The sequence below is a fragment of the Marmota monax genome, unplaced genomic scaffold (genome assembly GCF_021218885.2).
Source record: "Marmota monax isolate L192 unplaced genomic scaffold, Marmota_monax_Labrador192_F-V1.1 WCK01_AAM20220418_F8-fsc00006, whole genome shotgun sequence".
Classification (NCBI taxonomy): Eukaryota; Metazoa; Chordata; class Mammalia; order Rodentia; family Sciuridae; genus Marmota; species Marmota monax.
Genome location: NW_026693712.1, coordinates 3,131,251 through 3,154,564, shown reverse-complemented (window position 1 = coordinate 3,154,564; position 23,314 = coordinate 3,131,251). Strand labels below are relative to the sequence as shown.

At 36.1% G+C, this 23,314-nt stretch overlaps 1 long non-coding RNA gene across 1 annotated transcript; it reads right to left on the bottom strand.

The window, feature by feature from the left end:
• Positions 1 to 1,415: 1,415 nt before the first annotated feature.
• Positions 1,416 to 15,698, bottom strand: LOC124103398 (uncharacterized). The gene is made up of 3 exons (XR_006855186.1): positions 15,608 to 15,698; positions 12,244 to 12,296; positions 1,416 to 2,291 (listed from the first exon to the last, which is right to left on the bottom strand). It is a non-coding gene; the product is annotated as an uncharacterized LOC124103398 (long non-coding RNA).
• Between the last annotated feature and the right edge of the window lie 7,616 nt (positions 15,699 to 23,314).

Sequence of the window (23,314 nt, the reverse complement as noted above, 5' to 3'; positions counted from 1 at the left end):
CATTTTTTAATGACCCATTTGTATATCTTCTTTTAAGAAATGTCTATTCAGATCTTTTACACATTTTTAAATTATTTTGTTATTTTTGTTTTGGTTTTGAAGTCTTTGTTTTGTTTGTTATTGAGTTGTTTTAATTCATTATATATTTCTAATATTAGCCCCTTTTCTGAGATACGGTTTGTGAATAATTCTCTTATTGCATATATTGTCCTTTTATTCTGGGTCAAAGATGAGTTGACATAAATTGTTATTTTGTACTATAAATGTTATAGAAATTTTTGGATACTTGCATATAATTGGCATTTTTCTTTATCTCCTTATTTCCAGAAATTCTTAATTGTTATTTTAATCAAACTAACACCAGAAGAATACAACTGATATTTCAAAAAACACAAACATTTTCAGAGGCCATGAATATCAATGCCAACTAATTTTCTTTTTCTCCTCCTTTCCTTTCTTTCTTCCTTTTTCCCTTCTTCTCTTACAAAAGATGGAGAACTTTTTTCTTCACTTTTTCCTTTTGTTCTCACTCCATCTTTTGTAAGAAAGTAATTTTTTGTTTCTTTCTATTTGTACATTTTCTCTCTCTCTCTCTCTCTCTCTCTCTCTCTCTCTCTCTCTCTCTCTCTCTCTCCCAACAAATTGGCCCATTCTATGACAGTCACCGCTTCAGGGAAATTGATCACAGAGTTAAATAAATAAAGGCTTCTAACTTTATAAAGCTCACAATCTAATCAGAAAATATAAATAAATTATATAAAGTATTCTGAACATGACTTGGAAAAAGAGTGGCATGAGATAGACATTTTCTGATGAACAAAATTTTGGAAGAATCTGTTGCCAATAACTAATATTTGCTCTTCAGAATAAAGGGAAATGTAACCAGATAAAATAAAATGTTGAAGCCCTTTTGAAAATGGTAAATATGTGGATAAACATAAGATAATATCATTTTGTTCTCATATTTTTTTGAAAAGGCAACAATGTGATTACCAATTTATGATTTAAAAAAATCTCAGCAAAGTGTAGATAGATGGTAATTTCCTTGTCTATGAAAAACTACAGCTAACAACCTAATTAATTGTGACATACTGAACATTTCCATACAGCCAGCAGTGTGGCAGAGATAGCTTCAATAATCACTTTCAATTCAGGTTGTACTTCAAGTTCTATCCATTGTGGGAAGAAAAAAACAATACATAGAAAGCATAAAGATTTGGAAGGAGAAAGTAAATCTGTCTGATTTTGTAGATGACATGACTGATTACATTAAAAAATCCTAACAAATTTGTAAAACAAACTATTACTACTAATAAGTTAATTCAGCAAGGTCATGGGATATATGATTGATATATGAAAGTCAAATTTATTTCCATATAATAGCAAAAAACAATTGAAAAAATAAGTGGCATTATATTATCTCTTACTGCATAGAAAATCATCACAAGTTTAATGGCTAAATCTATAATAAACATTCATTATATCAAGCTGTTTCTGTAGATGAGGAACTGGAGAACAATTAGCTGGGTGATTCAGGCATGGGGTCTCTCAAGGGGTTGCAGTCTAGATGTCACTCTGAATGTCAGTATTCTAAATGGGCTGGAAGAGCTGCCTTTCAAGGTTCTGGTAGCTGGCAAGATGATGCTGGATGTTGGCAAGAGGCTTCATTCCCCCACAGCATCTACCTCTCTGCAGGGTCTCTCAGCTGTCCCATGGCATGGCAGCTACTTCATCCAAAGAGAGGGATCCAAAAGAGAAGTCAAGCCCTGCAGGGCCATCAGTCATCCCCATGTACCCTGGATACACAGGCAGGCATCTGTATTCAGTGGGGAATACCCATTCAAGGACAAACATAGTAAGAAGTGAAAATCTTTGGAGACTTTCCTTGCAGCTGATTACAACACATGCTATATACTATTGTGCCAAAAACTTAAGCAGCTTGTAAGGCTTTACACTAAAACTCAAATTTACAAGGAATTTGAGTAATACTTAAATAAATGAAAAGATACATTAGTATGGACTGTCTGTATGTGTCCTCCCTGAGTTCATATGCTAAAACCCCAACCCCCAGTATTTAAAGATAGGGCTTTGGATGTTATTATGCCATAAAGGTAGAGTTCCCTAGATGGGATTAGAATCCTTACAAAAAGGATTTTCCTTTACAAAAAGAGCTAGCTTGCACTCTTTTCTGACATGAGGATACCATGAGAAGTTGGTAGTCTGCAGCCAAGAAGAGGCCTCTCATTAGAACCCAATTATAGTGTTACCCTGAGATCCTGATCCTGGCAGACCTAAAAAACAAACAAAAAAGAAAGAGAAAAGGTCAGTTGTTTATAAGACACTTGGTGGTACTGTGTTATAGTAACATAAAGTGGCTCTGACATATGCTATATTAATTGATTGGAAGGGTCAATGAGGTAAAAGAGTCAGTTCTTCCCAAGTTAATGTATGATACAAATCAAATTGAAACCTAACCAGGTTTATCCTAGAATTTATAAAAAAAATTTTTAAAAATCCTAAAGTATCCTTGAAAAAACAAGAGTGGGACATGTACCACCTGATTTCAAGACTTAATAAAAAGCTATAGTACATTGGCAAGTAAGTTACGGAAAATAAAGATGGAGAGGTAGTTCAATGAAATAGAATAGAGCATAAAAAAATAGACATGTATGTATACAGATCTGTGTGTTATTCAATAAAGGACCAAGGCAACTTAATGCGGAAATAAAGTCTTTTGAGAAAATGGTATTGGAAAGACTGAATAAAAGTGTGAAAGAAAAATGAATAATATTATTCCCACCTCAACTCAAATGACACACAAAAGTTAAATTAAGATGAGTCATAGGCCTGAATGTAAAAGTTAAAACTCTGGTGGAAAACAAAAGAGGAGGTCTTTATGACCTTGGAGTAGGCAGCAATCTCTTAAAAAGGACAGAGTAAATACCAACTGTGGAAGAACAAAAAAAAAAGCATAGAAAATTTGACCTCACCAAAACTAACACTTCTGTTCTAAGAAATAAACATACAAACCTTGGAATGAAAGAAATATTTTTACACATCTAAATGATAAAGTACTCACATTCAGAATATATATAGAACTACTAAAACTTACCTTAAAAATAAGACATAAGAAATGGACAAACACTTGAATAACAATTTTGCAGAAGAAAATGTATAATTGGCCATAAGTACTTGAATAGCCCTTTTGCAGAAGAAAACATTTAATTGGGAATAAGGCATATAGAAATCTCAAAATCATTTAGAGTTAAGGAATTGCAAATTAAGACCACAATAATATACACTGCATACCCTTTAGAATGTCTGAATTTAAAATCCTGGCAATGCCAATGTTGTCAAGATTGTAGAGCAACTTAAACTCTGAAATATTGGTGGAGGAAATATAAAATATTTTAACCATTTCAGAATACAATTCAACATTTTCTTATAGTTAACCTGCAGTTACCATACAATCAATTGCACTTCTATGTATTTACCCAGTAGAAATGAAAGCATGCCCCCAAAAGACTTATTCTTGAAAGTTTATAACAGTTTTACTCATAATAATAAAAATGAAAACAGCAAAGGTGTCTATCAATAGGAGAATGAATAAACATAATGTGATATATTTATACAATGAAATACTATCAGAAGTTAATGTTAATTAATATTAACAATAAATAAATAATGTCATATAATTAATATCACTATACACATAACAACATGGATGAAACTCAAAATCATTATGATGAATGAAAAAGTCAGGCATGGAAGAATAGACACTGTATGATTCTCTTTTCATGAAGCTTAATAGGAAAAGAAATCCATGGTTTTAGAAATTGGAGTGGGGGTTGCCTACAAGAAGTGGAATCTGACTGGATGGAATGGACATGAAGGAGGTTTTCTGAGGTCATGGATAAGTTCTACTTATTAATTGGGGTGTTAGTTACATGAGCCAGAAGCATTTGTCAGAATTCTCAAGATCTTTGCATTTCATTGGGTATGTGAACTTTACCTCATTTTTTAAAGGAGAGGAAAATATTAAAAGAGTAAAACCACTGGGGAAGTGATTGCAGGAACCCAAATAAGAGAACCAGGGTCCCAATGAAGGTGGTGAAAGCAACATGTTTTGGAGTACAAAGATAAGACTTGCTAATGAATAGGGTGTGAGGAATAAGAAAAAGACTCAAGAACTATGAAGCAAGAGGTATTGGCTTTCTAGGGACCAGGTAAGCTTTCTAAAAGCATGCTCTTCATTTGACAGATCACCATCCCTGACACAACCTTTCAACATTTTCCTTAGTCCACCTTTATTAGAAGAAGAGAAAGTACTTCTTGATTTGAAATGTTAGTGCCAGTCCTTGCCCTCAATCCCCTTCCTCACCCTTGCCCAGCTCTGCTCTTTTACAACAGGAGGGAAGATGCTCCACTCCTTGGGCTCTTTCCTAAGCTACCTCTCTGATGGCTTCCGGTGGAGTCTGGTCAACAGAATGAATTGGAAGTTAACATGTATTCATGAGGCTCCTCCTGCTTCTGGCTCCAGTGACCTGCATTATCATCCAGGTCCTTCATCCTAGTAGAGTTCCTAAGACTGGGTTGCGTAAAGAGCCAGTTTCCTGTTGACTTTTCAGCATTTCCATCATATCTAGGCCCACATTTCTGCATTAACTTCCTTCTATTTTATGATTTTTGTTTTCTTAGTAATAGGAAAGAAACAGAGTAGCACTGGGACCAGCAAACATTAAGACTGGGACAAGTTTGCTCATGATCTTACTTCCTGTGGTTTGATGCAGATTCCCATGAAAAACTCAACTGTTGCACACTTGTATGAAAGTAACCAAAAAATAATGACACAAATTTTGCACTTTGCCTTGAGAAATTTTGGGGGGAGTACTGAGGATGGATGAATGCTTTAAGCAGCCTTCTATTTTTCCTATTAACATGAATAGTGATTAGCTTAGTGCTACACTTACAATAAACGCTTCATACAAATTAGCTATTATTAACACCTGTGAAGTTTCTTGTATTAGTATTTCTCAATAAACTGTCCTTTGAAATCCTGTGGTCCCCAGAAAAGCATTGATAATTAGCTTCAGGCTTAGGGGGGCTCATATGTGATTATGTTAAGAAAATGACTTAATAAACCTCACCTAGGGAAATGAGAAAATTTTCCTACAGGACTAAAAATGTAGTTACTTGAAAATATATCTAAAGACTTGCAATGATGGAAAAGTTCTGGAACTGAATTACGGCAATGGCAGTACAATATTGTGAATGCACTTAATGCTACTTAATTATACATTTTAAAATTGTTGGAATGGTAAATGATATGTTGTATATATTTTTAAGCACAATAACAACTTTTTTTAAAAAAAATCTAAAACAGAAAATATAGTTTGGAGACACTTGATAAAATGCATTTTTAAAGATTATGATTTCAAAATATGTGTGTATAAATGTATGTTAGTCTGATGTTCCTAATTTCTGAGCATAATAACAAAGAAAATGTAAAGGAAAATGAGGCATAGTTTATTTCTTTTCCACTTGTACCATCTGTTCACATTAGCCACAAAGAAACACCCTTATAAAACTCATTAAATTACCACGTTATAATTCAATGTGGTAATAAGTCTTCAACACAATGTACACAGTCGCCAAATGACTATGGCAATGACATCATTGTAATGGTCATAATTACATGACAATTCAGATATTTGATCATTCAAAACATCAGTAAAATAACTATTCTTCTATTTGTCAGCCTCTAAATACCTCTATTCATTCTTTATTCAAGAATCTGTGGCTCACAGGGAGGAGAGAGAAACCCAATCCAGCAATAGCAGAGACAAAGCTAGGACACAGGGAGGAGAACAGGGTTTTGAGGGACAGGCAGGAAAAACCTGCACTGCACTCAGTGGAGAGAGGGAGATGAATGTGCATGAAGCCAGCCTAATTATCGGAGAGTGAAAGGTCATCAAAATCAATTTGCAGCATGATGTACAAAGGTCATTATCAGACTCAGATTTTCTCTGCCCGTTTAAAACACAATAAAAATAAAGTGAGTGCTTTAATAACTATGATTAGTAAAGAAAAAAGCATATCATCGAGCCATCTGTTTAAATATTTGTGCTACCTTAGTTTTACTCAAAACAGCATGAAAGATGAGCAGTGAGGAGATTTTTTTTTTTTCCTATTTGTTTGCTTTTAAAATCCTGACATTTTCTCCGCTGGTTGCCGAGATTTATAACACAGATGAAAGAGCTCCTCTGAAATTACTGCCCTTTGAAATCAATAGCACGGTATTTGTAACGACTTTCTTTTTATTATAGAGCACTTCATTATTATTTTTATTATAATTTTATGGGACAGTCTGGAACAGAATTCATCTTTCACTTATTTGAAGCATCTCACTTACTCAATGGCACAGATGGCCTGCTCTGAGGAGATTTAATCACCCTATGTTAGGGGTGCTTTGAAGCTAAGTAAATGCAAACCACAAGAGAGATAGGCAGCCTAGGCAACAATAACATTATCTTAGCCGCCATTCAAAACTGTGGAAACAGTTCATTTGGGAACTTGGGAAGTTAGGGTTCTAAAACTGGATCTTTTTATTTTTATTTTTTTCTCTCAAAAAATAATATAGTACTATTTTATGGGGTAGGGTTTTGAAATTTTTAATTGTGTCTATCAATAAAAATACATCACATTATGACTCAGTATACCTACATATATGCCTGTTTACATGCCTACTCATATACACATGTGTGTGTGCACACATATTCACACATATTCTAACACAAATATTTTAAGATATTGTACTTGTTACTGAATGTAGAAGGTGATTTTCTATTCTGATTTAATCAATTTTTAATGCTGGTCATAATCCACTAAGCTGTTTTTAATACAAGGATCTGAGCCATCAGTTTGAAAATAAATTCAGGAAGTTTTTTTTTTTGTATTTTAAATAAAATAAATATGTGAGTACTTATCATCATATCTAACATATGGTAAACATTTGGAATTTATTATGTCTTGAATGGATTTTTGTAACTTACCACAGCTTAAAACAACCAAGATATGCTCTGTGTAGAGAAATGACTTCTCTGAATTTTTTTTCCTATTGTTCTAGTTTTGATCCAACTGTGTGGTTCTGAAACACTGAGCAGTTGAATTTATATTATGGAACACTTACAGTGGCAGACAGAAAGAACACAATGTGAAGGAGAAATGTCAAGGAAACACTGAGGCTGGTTTTCATCTTCATCATTAGCTTCTCGGTCCCTTACTAGTTAACACCTATCTATATCGTACAATGTAGGCAAAAGGATAGAAGTGTAAAGTCAATAAAATGCCATGTTACAAAGTCAATAAAATGTGACTATATGAAAAGACAAAGAAGAAAGCAATGAAAAGAATAAAAAACAGAAAAATTGAGGACTTCTCAATTTTTCACATGTTACATTATTCACTTACTTTCTCTGAGTCTGGAAGGAGACTTTTGAAATCTTTAGTTAAATGCAGTATATTCACCTTTAACTTGTCCAATCAAAAAGTAAATATTTATTGTGCACCTATGTTCCTACCTTTAAATATCTATAAGTTTTATGCATGCTTGTTTTCAGTTTAGCAGAATTTATCTTTTTTAAATATTACATTTGTGATAAACTAAATCAGAAATTCAAAATAAACAGGCTGCTTGTGAAATTTCCTGAAACTTGTTCTTTTAGTTAAGAGTGACAATCTGAAAATGACAACAGCATGCCATTTGAAGCTAGGCCAATACAACATTAATCTGTATTAGCTCTACTGGGACCCATGTAAAGCGCACTTTTAAGGAGATCAATGGGCAAACATCAAGAAGAGGTGATAAAAGTCAAATGAGAAAGGCAAGAAAAGATTGTTTCTTTTTCTATGTACACTGATGTCATTTCCATCCAGAGGATGAAAAGATGAGAATTTTTCATCGTGCCCCTTAATATCCAGTATTCGATAGAGGTCGAACATTACCTGTTTATCTTTGCTATAGCTGTAGACCTATGGGATGTTTATTTTGCACTAACCTCTGCAATGACAAGAAAGTAATAATAAAAATTATGAATGGGCCTAAAAAATGATGGGGCCTGGCAGAAACATGCTGTGGGTGAGGAAGGAGTATGAATTCATTATGCAGAAATGCAGCATCAGTAGGAGCAAATAAATTCAGGTAGGAAGGGGAAAATACTGAGCATTTTTTGTCATTATTTCCTTTCATTTCATAGTACTATTTTTGCCAAAAAGTGGTCATTCTGGAACCTCGAGTCCACATTTTTTAAAAAATTCACATTAACAGGAATTTTAGCTTAAGTTCTGGATTAATGATACACTCCTTGATGAGCAGCGGGGCTGGTTAGATTAAGTACTATTGACCTAGAGGCTTTACACACTAAAGTCCAATTACAGAGATGAAATGGTCCTAAGAGGAGACACCTGGAAATGCCCACTTCCCCTCCCTGTGGACCTGAGATAGGATTTGTCATGGTAACTCTCCTGTTAATAAGGGCTTGGAGTTTCAAATAGTATCTGAATGAATGTCAGCTCTTTTCAGAGTGATCCTACTGCCTGGCTGTGCTAGCCAAGTGGTCATATAATGCACAGGTCACATATAGCAGGAAAGTTTCAGCTAAGCTGAAACATTCATTGTGGTAGGGTCTGGGGTTAGACACCTGGGCTGCTGAGCCAGATGGTCTAAGTTGGAACCCTGGCTCCATTATTATAGTTGTATAGGACTGAGTCTTGACATCCTCATCAAAAACTTGGAAATATGATATTTCACGAGGTTGTTGGGAGAATTAAATCCAAGAATCACACCCAGGACATAATAAGCCCAGGATATGCACTACATTTATTTCTTTTTCATAAAACAACCAAGTTCCTAAAATATAAGTGTTTTTGTACTGACTTCTTAAAATAAGGGAGATGAAAATAGTCCCAGATTGCTTAATTCCTTTCTATGTCTTCTGCAGAGGAAGAGAGAGACCTAGACAAATCAGATCATAAATCCTCCATATTTCCAGCTTTTAAAACATTTATAATCTTAATGTCTTTAAAAATTTTCTCAGTTACACATTAAGTTGAAAGAGGACCCTGAAATATGTTATGGTTGTTCAGAGTCGGATCTTGGATAACATGGCTCACACTGAGAAATATGAGGACAAAAATCTTTAGCAGTTGTTCAGTGATTCACTAATACTACTCTTTTCTGGTAACCTACAACTCCAAATCATTGATAAGCATGAACAACTGGACACAAACCTCTATAATGAGGTGTTTTCAGTACCAACTTCACTATATATACTCTTTTCTTCCTACACTGAGCATACTTATTAGTATCTCCCAGTGATTAAATTTCTGATACTTATTCCTAGAGAAAAACATAACTTACAGAGGCATACCTCCCTATTGGTATTTATTATATACCTGCATGTATTAATTATTTTCAATATTCTCAGACACACCTAAAATATTTGTAGGACTCTTCGTTAGGTAATGGTGGGAAAGTATGAGGACATGCACTCCATGAATCTCCACATTGTTATCTAGTTTAGGGCTTCACATACCTGATGATAAGAATTATTAAGAAGTTGTAAACACACAACATGATACAGCCATGCACTGAAAGAGTTAAAACTCCTTCCAGGATGCTTAATATACTATCAAAAGTTTACTTGTATACCAGAGAAAGTTATAGGTTTTTCCAAAGAATTGAAGAAAGAAAAATGACAAAAGTTGTATTTATATTTTGGTTATGTGGTCAAATTCTCCTGTTTTAATTGCAACAGAAAGATTAGCTATTAATTTTTAAAGGTAACTTTAATAAAATATGAATCAATTCATTAATTGGGTATTTAGGTTTGAATTACCAAAACAACACCCACTTAGGACACATCACTTCTGAGGCATTTGCCTTATTGTCAATTTTTCATATTCATCTTCTACTTACCTGTATATATTTTCCTAGGGTCCAGGTACTAATTTACTCTCTATACATGTCTGTTATCTGGGTAAAAAACTTAAAATGTTCTTTTCTTTTTTTTAAGATTTTTGCACTCTTGAAATCTAGCTCCCAAGTGAAGAAGTTGAGCAAGCTTCCAAGCAGATAATCAGGCACCTTTTTAACAGCCCAACCACTGGCTAGATAAAGGAGTAAGACCATCCAGGACCTCAGCCCTACAGGACCTACCAACTGACTAAAAATGCATTTGTGAGTCCAGTCCAACCATAGGGAGCCGAGAGAAGTTATCTTAGGTAGGCCTGCACAATGGTTAATAAATTGTGACCACAGAAATGAACATTATATCCCCAGAAATTTGGGGGGGTATTTTGTTAATTATAAGTAGCAATAAGTTACTTATACAGAAATTATAACTAGAAGTAGACTGTTGCTGAAATAGACACCTGAAGTATAAGACTTTGGAGGTTATAGCTGGGTGGGTGAAGTCCAGACAAGAGGGAAGGACATTGTGAAGCTCATCCCATTGAGAGATGGAGCTTCTTTTCCCAACATCTGGACCTGGGCTGGCTTAGCCACTTTTTTGACTAATAGAATGTGACTGAAGTGATATTATGATGTTTTGAGCTCAGGCCCAGGGGGCCTTGCAGTTTTTACTCTTGTTTCCTTGTAATCTAGATATCATGAAGAGGAAACCCAAGCTAGCCTGTTTGGAAGCCACAGAAAAGTATAGACTCAGCCTGGACAGTAATTCGTGCAACTGCCAGACATATGGGTGATACCCTCTGGGAACAGTTAGTCACCAGTCACCCTGCCCAGGAAACTTTTCTCCAATCAGAAACAAATTATCCCATCAGGGCCTGCACAAATTATTGTTTGAATACAGTTTCTTTTTTAGGTAGTACTAGATAAATGATAAAAGAATAGAGACTCAGATTGTGTTCATTATTGTTATTTCATAGATACTCTACCAATCAACAATGAGCAGTATAAAGGGTTTATACCAAATATGAATGCAACTGAGTGGATGCTACCCCCCCATTACTTCCTTCTTTCCTCCCAGCAGCATGCTTACTGGTCAGTGGAGCCCAGAAGGCACACCTAAGGCACCAACTCTTAGGAACCTTGGGTTGTGAGCTCACTGGGCAGGAGGAGACAATACCATATACAGAATTTATCTATGCATCTAGTTCTGTTTCCTTCAGAATCTCTGCATCTAAGCCAATCTGATCACATCTTGCCTAATTTCCACAAGCAGTACTTGTTGTTCCATAGAAATTGAGAATGTACCTTTGGGGAAAATAAATAAATACATGTGTAAGTGAAAGCCCATTTTCACACTTAGTGAAAATCTGCCAATTGGACTATAGGTTCCCATATGAGGAAAAGTTATTATTATTAATAAATACCAATAACAAAATATTAATGGCTTTCAAAAATAGCATCAAATATATGTAAGGTTTCTTAATGAACCTTTTCTATTTCTTAAACTTATAATTTCTTCCTTCAACAACATTATTGTGAGGAGGCTTCCTGGAGCCATAAAATTAACAGGAAACTGAAAAATCATTCAGTCCAAGCTAAAGAAACCTAAAGAAAACAAGGTCCAGAAGGATTAAAATCAGCCTAAAACACACACACACACACACAGTTGTCAATAAAAATCAAGAGTTAAAACTCAACCCTTCTGATGTTCAGACTAGTCTCCTGACCACTGCTGTGCATGGCCTTCTGCACATGCTAATGAGAGATTAGTCACACACCATAGGTAATTGTCTGTGTAGAGCATCCTCACTCCTTGCTTTTACCGCCTCTGCCTGCATCATGACTCTTGGCACATTTTTTTTTTTAATGGTCAGAAGTTTAATATTTTTTCAGCTCACTGTTATCTTGGACTCTACTTGAAAAATATCAAATCTGAAGTCAGCAGTTCTCTAAACACAATTAGATATTTGTATAATATTTGTTGTAAAATACTCTCCCCACTCCCCACCCTCTTGAATAGAGATTGAGTAGGAAAGAGTCCTTGCAGTGGAAGGGTATAACACAGAAGGGGCTTCCTCTCCACCTGCCCTTTCAGAGGAGGCCACTAAGTTACTCCTCAGTTTTGGTTGACCCACCCTTTGACACTGTCACTGACTTTATGGCAGAAAATAGGAAGACTTAGGAACTGCCACACCTCTTGATTTCTCTCTGTTGGCCCATAGATTTTTATTCATCACAAGTTGCTTTAGAAAATTTAAAATAATTAACAATACCTGTGTACTTCTTGTTTCCTCTGGGCCCTTTTCTTCTTTCTTTGGTGAAATAGCTTAAAAGGAATAAAGAACATGTTTCACTAGAAAACAGTTTTTTCAGTACAATAATTTGTGCTTTATGTCATATTATAGTGGTGAGTGTAAATTTATCTTTGTACCATGTTTTATTAACTTTTTCCCCCATAGAGTTACATCAAAAGACTCTATAAATAAATGATGTGCTCAGCCTACTAGTTTCAACATGCATACCAATTATGTCTATTGGTTTCAAAACACGTAGTCAGTACTTTAAACAACCATGATAATATCACAAACTAAAATATTCAACATCTCCATCTCAGTATGCTGTCACCATGCAGACAACGATTAGAATTGGTAATGAGTTTCACTGCCGGTAAGTTGAGTGGCACGATGCATTTTATATCCATGCTCATGTCAAACTCAATTAACATTCTAGCACAGTATATTTCAAAGATGCTGACCTAATCTCAGAGAACAATGCATTTATTTATTTCATGTTAAAATTCTTTTACATTTTATGCAGGATTCTTGAAGCAAAGATGTTTATTGTCACGATAATATTTTAAGTTGGAGATTCTGAAGAAATGAGAAGAATACTTAGTTTAAAAATCTTACTGTAAATGATGCATGTCATTGCTGTAGGAAAAAAAAAGAATCTCTCAAGCTATAAAACTAGAGAATTTTAAAATAATATGGAGATCCTGTCTCCTTGCAAATGACACATTTCAAATAAGCCAGAAGTATGTGATTCTTTTGTATACCCACCAAGACAGCACATGAAATTAAATTTTATCAGAGAGAAATTTGTACTTACCTACTTGTTTATCTATCTACTTATTTATTTATTTATCTTTCTATGTACTATCTCTATTATTAAAATAAAAACCAATCAATATAAGATTCATATGCAAAACTTAAAAATCCAGTGTCTTATTATATGCATGCAGATGTATGTGCCAGATCTTGTTTTCTCCACTAACAACATACTACAGTAGATAATAAGCCTTTTAACATTGTCAGAGTAGTTACTTATTCACAATCATAGTGGGTAAATATTCAGGAAGTTTAAAAATCATTGTTTAGGAAAACCCACCAAATATAACTATACTGATGTGAAGTTTATATCAAGTATCAACTGCTAAAGGCTGTGGAAAGACTTTGTCAACAGGATGGCAGAACATCTGGATAAAAAATAAATGAATGATGCTGTCAAATTATCCATCTGTTTTGTCTACACAGAATGAACAGCCATATTCTCAGAAATACTAAGCTGGTTGGCACAGTATAGACAAAACATCCCACTATTGAAAGTTCTTTCACAGTTAACATCTGGATGGTTGAACATTTTTTTTTCATTACATCTGTATATCGGCAAGTTGCATAGATATGGCTTTGCTATACAAGATTACTATTGCACTTTTTTAAAAAATTTGTCACATATAGTTCACTTTAAAAATCTTTTAAAATTATATCTGCTAAAATCCCACAGTGTGGAAAAATAGATTTGTGAACAGCCCAGAGGGGTGAAAATCAAAATCTTTGGTGTTGCAGAATAAATTTGATTGAACATGTATACAAAGAAAATGGTAAAACAATACTGAATATAAGGATAACATTTTGCTTCAAATGTGTTTCCCTGGTTGAGTCGGTATTTTGAAGCTGGCAAGTACCACCAGAATACTATTTCAAGGAAATAAATGTTTCAGTGCCTTTGGGTGTGTATAGAAAGAATGACTTACAGAAGGTTGAAGTCAGAGTTCCTTGGATTTTCTCTATTCTTTTTAAGTTCTTGATGACCTATGTACATTTATTTTATCATCTTTGGCAGCCAACCTAACGGAGCTGACCTCACAATGTAGGAGAATATAATGTAACTAGTGCCAGTAGGTTGACAATATAACAACCCAGAGGGGAAAATAAACTCTTTGGCATCATTTCTCTGCAATTCTTTTGTTTTTTCCAATGAAGTATGCCTGTGCTAAAATAAGTTGTTTTTATAAAGATTCATTGCTAGGAGAGAGAAATCTCAATCTGCTTTCTTTATGTACCTTAAACAAATGCTAATTCTCTGTAGAAAGATTATATTTAAAATTTAAAACCAGGATGAAAAAAAAAACTTCATAATTCACTACTTTTGGCCAGGAAGGAGGGAAAAAAAATCTTTCATTTCTTGTTCAGTAGTGACATTTCTGATGAAAGCATTTGTTTCAGTCAATTTATTTTTGTAGCAAGCTTGATTTTATGTAGCATCACATGGCTCAGTTCATTGACTTCTTTTTGTGTGTGTGAGCAGGCACATCTCCAGAATGAAACTAAGGTCCAACTTGGAACTGAATGCAGGTGTCTTCAACTGTGCATTTAAAACAGAGGAGATCCAGGATGCACTGCTCAAAATATTAGCATGAATCTAACATAAATACAAAGCTGTTCTCCTGGCAGAAAAGTAGCAAGGCCTTGTACCGAACTCACTGCAGCAGAAGATTTTATTGATGCAATTGCCTGGGGTGCATTGGGCCACTATGTCCATAAAAATAATAATTAAGCTGTGGGATGTATTACATTCCACAGCTTAGCACCTGAACTAACCTCGGAGCATTGATTAATTTTTCTATTTGTATGTTTTGGTTTTTGTCATTGAGTAAGGTACCTATGGGCCATTTATCATCTTTCATTTCTATTTTACTTTTATCACCACTTCCATTAAAATGGAATCAAGAAAGCAATGGAGTTTCCTTTCAATAAAACAATAGGAAGGCCTATCTCCTGAATGTGTTTTTCTGATTGAAATCATCTAGGTTTAGTTGCATTTTTATTTGAAACTGATGAGTTGTAGTCATGCTGCCTGATTGCCTATATAGCATGGGGAAAGTGATATGTGAATAACACACCAACTGCAGCTGTTTTGTTTGACTTGTTTTAAGCAATGCTCACAACTCAATCTCACATGACCCAAGGGATTCCACCCCCAACCCCAGAAAGACTGATGGCAACTTCTCACAGGCACAAAGATCATCGGTCTGGAAGTTCTGTCTCCCAGACCCTCTTATAAATAGCTGTGATATAAACCCAGACTGTTTGGCACCCTCATACACATTTTGTATCCATACGCATGCCTACCCTGTTAGAATGGAGAACAACTGGAACAAAAATCCAGTGGTATCTAGCAGATTGCCCTGGCTGTCAAGAACTCTCAATAAAATGCTGAGAGGGAGGGACCTGCTGGCCTTTTCTTTATGATCCTTGCTTACATATTTCCCTAAAAATTTGCACTGTACAACAAGGTAGAATTTTTTTCCAAGTTCTGGTATGTAACATGTAGCCATGAAAAAGAAAGCTGGCTTACCTGAAAAGTACTGGGCTGCATTCTTTTGAAAGGGTAAGATGTGTCTCTCAGTCCAAGTCTGGACCAAGTAACGGTATAAGGCAGAAGAGGGCAGCAGGAAGGCCTCTGTGTCATTCTAAGAAGTGAGAGTGACAGCAGAAATCTAGGCTGGCTTCATCTGCACAGATGATGTCTGGTGCTTGTTAAGAACAGGTTAGGAGTTGCCAGTAGGAGCTGTAAAGAGAAGTTAGAGAATGGCAGGAGCCAAATAATTAACTCAGACAAAAGCCTGGGACACGAAGTCTACAATAAGCAAAATTGCTAGGGTTGAGAAATTCTGAATCATTCAGAAAGCTAGTTCTAATAACAGATCTTTTAAAGCAACAAAAACCAATAAACCTAGCAAAAATAAGGAATAAATAGTGGCCAGATAGAGAGCTCGTTTGAAAGGTTTTAGGAGAGAGGAAAGCATCATCGGCAACTCATTAGCAGTTTCATATAAAGGCAAGAATGAAATTTGCTGAATCTTTAACAACTATTTTCTAAAAAGGTTCAAGAGAAAAAATGAAAAACAGAATGAGCAAGACCAAGAGATAAAACCCACTTGCCATCCTGACTTTAGCAGTTCTCTAACAGAAACAGTATGATAGATGCTAAATGCTCTATTGACAGCTGCACTATCTCACACAATAGTCTTTCAAGGCTATTTTGAAAATTTTTTGAAGCAGTGGTGTTTTTCACTGATCAGTCTACTTTGTGTCCCAAGAGTGCATTTGCAAGACAATTGTCCCAGGTTATCGATGTGACCAAGTGCCTAGATGTGAACAGACACAAATCACATTGATTTACAACAGGGTGCCTTTTATTTTTATTTAACCTGTGGGTTTTTCTGTTTGCATAATAAAGCTAGAAAACCTTTTGTTTCTTGAAAAGTACTGTTCTTAATTATATCAACAATATATGTATACTGAAAATATATCCATGACATTGGTATTACACAGATTGGGTAAATCAGGGTAGAGATTTCATTTTCTTCCTCAGGTTAGCAATGCTAATCTGCCATGCGTATCAGGCCCATTAATGCCACTTTCTTATTCAAAGGACAGATTATTTGAAGGATGATTCCCATTGTACCATTACACTATCAATTTGTCAAATTTATGATGATGTTGATTGATGAAAGTGCTGCATAAAAAACATTAAGATCCTTTTTTTGTACTTCAATACTTTATCAAACTTGTTTTATAGCTAAACATTTTTAAAAAGACCAATTCTCTCTCTTAAAGAATGTAAACATTTGCTTTAAGTGGGAATTCTCAAGCTGCAAAGTGAGCAGTAAAAGGCAAAACTGAACTAGAAATGAACATGACAAGGTGCAATATTCAGTGTGTAGATCAGATTTGATTTTGCATAAGAAATGAATTTCTTCAGCTTATTTTTTTTAATTAGCTTAAGGAAGTGCATTCAGGAGCCAATAACACAGACTTACGGGAACTGAATTACTGAAAGGGTTCCGAGCCCAGGCTCTAAATCACAGACCTTGAGCTGATCTCATAATTAACACCAAGCTGAAACACTGCATCAAATGCTGCAGAAACATCTTCACCAAAGAGTGGATGGGGAGCCACACGATCATTATACCCTGGCAGCAGCATCTCTGGCAACTACAAAGCTTCGCTGAAGGTGGGGAAGTCAGTTGCCTCAACCTGCTAAGCAGTTAATGTCCTGTCAGGCACATCTGTGTTTACTACCATCAGATACTCCCAGCTGTTCACATTGCCTCTGTTTGATGGTCATTCTGGGACCTGCCTGATGTTGGGAAGCATGTTATTAGAGAAGTAAATTCCTTTCTGAAGATTGATCAAGGAGAGATGTAAACTCTGGGATGCTGGAGTTGGTTCATAAAACTGAAGACATAGCCATGTACTGGCAATTACAGAAGGTGAATTTATTTAGGACTCTTGACTGGGGCTTCAGGAGTCTGTTATTGGTTTGAGTTAAATTATGCTTTAAAATCATTCCTGTGGTCAGGTTCTTTTAGAGCAACTCAAACAGATATAAACTATTCCTTTTCTGGAAGCAGCTGGGTACTATGCAGGGAAGGAAAAATAGCCACTGAGATGCCAAGAGTACTCTCTTAATCAAACAGCTGCTTACTGAGGCCTATTGAACCAGGTGCTTTCGATATAAAAGATAAAGTAATGTCTTTATGCTGGAGATCCTAACTGTGCTTCTCCCAGGTGCACTCTTAGCCCTTTCTGACCCTGCTCTTGCAGTGAGGCTGTCCAGGATCCTGATTCCTCTGGCTCATCCCACTAGTTTCAGCCCACAGAGGCCTCTGGCAGGAGAGGAAGGGAGGGAAACCAGCTCTCTCCCCCGCCACCCATAGCCACCTCCCTCTGGCCTCCTCAGAAGTCAGCTTCTCTTCAGGACTCTTTTCCTCTAGCTTTCTTTGAGCCTATCGTGGTAACAGCCTCTCTGTTCCTGTTTTGGAGTACTGCACATCCCTGTGGTCTCCTTCCCTTCTGCTCACATCTTTCTTAATACTGCCTTTATTAAACCCTCCTTGAGCCCTAGTCTGTCTGACTGCACCACCTTGTTGGCATCCTGACATAATATCCCTGCCCCAGGTGAGCTTCCAAGCTCTCTGGTAGGTAAAATAAATACTGCAAAATCAATTCTATAACACCTAGCGTTGGGTGGTTGCAGGTGGCTAGCATGCGGCTGAACCACACAGATCTCGACGAATCTCCAGATGATGGTGTTGTGAAGTATATGCTGAGATCACCTAATTCCCTCTCTCTTACTTGGAGACTTGGAAGATAAAGGAAAAGGGAAAACCTAGAAATCAGGGTAACTTTCAGGATTGGCCATGATCTCATACCAAGTTTCATTTCTATCTCTGGGATTTAACACTCCACAACCATCTCTCAGACTTTCCTCCGCCAGCTTGACAAGAGGACTTTGCCAGGTACTCTGGACATACTTGCAATAAAATATGAAATATTTTGGTCTGTGCAGACACACTACACTCACTTGACAGGTAAGTCCTGAAACATTTAAGCTTAGCTTCTCCTACTACAGCTTTAATACTATAGTTGGCCATTTTGGGACACTCAAGCCTTGGTGACAAGAGTTGGTGAAAGAAGCAACCTAGCACTAATTCAAAAAATACTACAGAAAGGGAGAGTGACCAACTGCTCCCCTACTTATCTTTTACTTCTTTTTTTCCTCAGGCCATTAAATCTGGTAATCCACTAATTAGGAGATAAAATTCAGTTGCAATCATTAACCAAAATGAAATTTAAAGATGGGTCTGAGGAGAGAAGTTTTCAGTGGCTACAATCACTGCTTCCCCAGGAAAACTCATTGTTCTAGTATGTAACCACTGTGTCTTTCCTGGAGTGATCCTGCAAAGCCAAATGGCTCAGAACCCTCAGGAAGCTCCCACTGGGGTAAAATAAGAAGTCTAGCTGCTCTCTCTGCCTTCATTATTGGTTATGGACCACCTTCCTGGAACTACTCAAGGTCTCCACAGGTACCGCAATTTCTTTTTTTGGCAACTTTATTGTCAGACAACCTGCCTTCTGGGGATGTTGTTATCACTGTAGTCAATTGATGTTTCTGACATTGTTCTTGGCAGGCTTGGTTTTCCAGGGCACTGCTTGGGAAGAAAACATGAAAAACCTGGCACTGTTTTCTATCTTGTGTGTTAGATTTCAAAAGAATAGAGGTAGGAAAATTATACTTTTGAAAAAACAGGGCATCACTGAAGAAGGATAGAGAATAGTATTAGCCTGAAAAACTCTTGTCACTGCCAGTCTTTCTAAGTGAACAGCTTGAAGTTGTGTAGTTTATTTTTCTTTTAACCACATATAACATATTCACCAGATTTAATTAATTAAAAGTCAGATATGCAAGGCTGGGGTTGTGCTTCAGTGGTAGAGCCCTCGCCTCACACGTATGAGGCACTGGGTTCGATCTTCAGCACCACATAAAAATAAATTTTAAAAAGGTGTTGTGTCCAACTACAACTAAAATAAAATAAAATAAAATAAAAATCAGATACACAGAAAAAACATGAGTAGTTCATTTTATCTTAAACTATCTGAACTTTCAATACTTATTCATACCCTTTTTATTTTCCAACTCCCCGTCTCCTACCTAATGTTCAGAGAAAACCTACTAAGTGCCCAATCGAGTCTGAAGTGTAATCTATTTCCATCATTTAAACCACCCCTATACACAAAGTTCAGTCTTTTGAGTAAGCGTGTTTTATATGAGATGATTTCCATCCACTATATGTTTCCTTTAGGTGTTGGTCTTGTTGAAGGTATGACTCAGAAGTAGGGAGGAATTAGGGTTCTTATATCCAAACTTCATCTTGTGTTAATTCTTGTGCTTATTGTGCTGAAGGTGCTTGCAGCTAAATTCTGTAGCTGTAATAATTTATGACACCCATTGCCATCCAGGCCCAGGAGCAACATTCTCTGGTGCTTATGACTTCATCTGGGTTTTTGCTTTTTCTATAGACTTCCTTGAGGTATGGCTATGACTTCCATGTGGCCCCATCTTGGTTCTTCCCTCACTGCCCATGCCAGAGAACCATCCTACTCCACATCAGCGATCCTTCTAGCCTCCTCTCTAATCAGACTCTGATATTACACTTTCTGTATACACAACTTGGAAGTCAGAGGAAGTTTGGGAAAACTGAATGTCACAGGTTACCTCTGTCTGAAGGTGGGACACCATGGCATTGATGTGTCCTATCTTTGGCAGAGATAAGAAAGTCTTCTCTAGAATCTAAAATACAATAAGGCAAAAACTGCTATGTGCAAAAGTCCTTTCAAGGCATTTAAAGTGCCTCACCTTCTCTAAAATAATCCCTAGGTATGAAAATTTGGAAGACATAAATATGATCATATAACTTTCCTTTTAGTTCTCCTCTTCTCTCTTCACACCAATCTCCATGCTTCAAAAGAAGGAAGGCCTTCATTTAAAACACACATTTATGCCTCCCTTCTTAATTGCCACCTAGCCCCAATAAAGGTAGAAATATTTTCTTTGTATATTGTGAATATGTACCAATCAGATAAAATAATGATAATTGTTGGACAGCTGCCCTAAATGTTGGTTGCACAATCCAGTACAAATTTATTCTCACTCACACCTCAGCCCAATGTGGGCTAATGGCTATGTGAGGCTCTGGTACATAGAGTTGGGGTCTCAGGGTCTTTATATCTCCTATCTCTACCATATTCTAGGATATCTGAGTTCCCTATTAGATTCTCCGTACCTAAGGAAAGAAAGAGTGCTTGGGAAAGCACACGTTTGTTGGGCCAGGCCCAGAAGTAACAGCCCTCTCTGTCTCCTCATTGCATCAACCACTTAATTGCAAAAAAAAAAAAAAAAAAAAAATGCTTTGGAAATGTCATCTTCTTGGGTGCCCAGAGCAATGTGGTCCAACAATATGCCTTAGGAATATAAGGCACTTTCTCTGCCACAATCTAATGATCAAACCTATTCATGGAGCACACCAAGATTGATATTGTAATGGTGGAAATTCTAAGGATACACTCTAAAGCAATGAGCTTCCATGGCAGAAGCTAAATATCTTTTGCTTCAGCTTCCTTTTACTTGTTGCTTTTGTTTTTGCAGTGCTAGGGATTAAACCCAGAGCCCTGTACTTTCTCGGAAAGTACTCTACCATTGACTTCACCCCAAACCCGAGGTTTAGTATTTCAAATACTAATTGCCCTAAGAAATCTTGGTATACTGTGAGATAATAAAGTGAAGGTCCTGTCACAGCCAGAGGGACTTTTTATTAAATAATTTTAAATTTGCATGAAATTCTTACTAATTATGAACACAGAGCCATGCATTTTCATTTTTCACTGTGTTCCACAAACTGTGCAGCCAGTTCTGCCTACATGTGATCATGCCCAAAGGCGATTACATAGATTTAGATGCAAAATGCCTTTAAACTCCACCCTGCAGAACCCTATGGATTTAGTGGAAGGTCTTTATAGAGTCTCTACAAGCTGGAGATGAGGAGTAAGTAGATGCTTAACCCACTACCTTTATTCATATGCATAATAGTTCACTTACAGAATGAATTCTACTTCTAAAGTAAGTTGAAACTACTAGGATACAAAATTCTTCACCACCTTGATGCTCTAACAAAAAATAAGCTGCAATATGAGGAAAAGAGATATAAAACTTGACCTCAGAGCACCTGAGCCTATTTCTTAATTCTGTCACCTCTTAACTTGGGAAGCTTACACAAAATATAACCTCTCTGAGCATGAGCTTATTTATCTGTTAAACTAAGATAGCAATGAACTCAGTATGACAATTGTTTTGATTGTATGAAATAATATATGTATTAAAACTTTAAAAATAAGAAATTCCTGAATAAGTAAAAGACACTACAACAGTTCATAAATACATTCTTAAAAATATTTATGTAATTTAAGGCAGGAGATGAATGACATTCTTTGTCTTTAAATATATTTCTTTTAAAAGTAAAATGAATATGAAATTGAGATTATAAGGATGTATAAAAAGAAACAATAGTGAATATTTTATTTCCTACTTCTTGGTTATTTGCTGATTATAAGCCCTACATGACAAGCGTTATTAATAACATTGTGTTGTCAACTCAGTAGAAATATTAAAATTAAATGAACAAGATATCAGTCAAATGTGGTTTTCTAAAGAGTGTAATTAAGTGACATTTAGTACTTAAAATGTTCACTTCAATTTCCCAATACTCCAGAGTATGCTAAAATAATTAGCATCCCAGAGCCCTGCATCACAGGAGACCACGCCCAAATATTTCTGAAGAACACCTACTGCAGAAAAGAGCCTCTCAACAAGTGAATCCTAAGGTGTCTGGGTGCTTTGTGGCCTCTTACCTGCTCTGGTGAAAGGAGGACAGATCCCACTGATCTTTTTTCCTGGTGGCGGTCCTAGAGTAGGAACAACACAATCATGTCAGGGACTTATATAGGGGAAAAGACCTGCTTCCTAGAACAGAACACCCCTTTTCCTTCCAATGGGTCCCATCTGAGGCTTTCAAGTCCTTCCCATTTCAGAGGGCTCTTCTCAAATATGAGGCAGTTTTAAATCACTTACCTATATCCTGGAAGAGAAGAAAGATGGACAAAGTACTAGGAAGGAATTTGAAGAGAAAAGGGAAGATCTTCCAAAGAGAAAAGAACACCTATAGGAAATTCATCTAAAGAAAACTCTGCTGTCAGGAAAAACCTGTTCATTTCCCACCACACTGTAGTGTGGTGTCCCTATTAGCCTTGCTCTTGATACACATATCAGAATTACCACAACTGGGAACAGAGTGAGTTACAGCTAGGAGAAACAAAGTCTCCAGTTCTTCGTGGCAGTTATACTGTACAGTTGACTTATAGAAGTTTTTGATTTAATTTTTTAATGACATTCTTTCCTGCCCTCCTCTTGTAGGAAGACTCCCTGCATGGGATTGGTAAACCTAGGTATCATTTGACTTTGAAGAAATTGCCATGTTGACTTAGTGTTAAAGGATGGTCTGGCAGATCGCTGGTAGAAAAATGAAAACAATGACATTAATAATAAAAGTTCGACATTTTTAGCTTGCATTATATTTATTAGACTAAGCGATTACATTATCTTATTTAAGCTTCATATCAATCTATCATTTTAGGTTTTAATAATAATTAGTATTAGTATTTA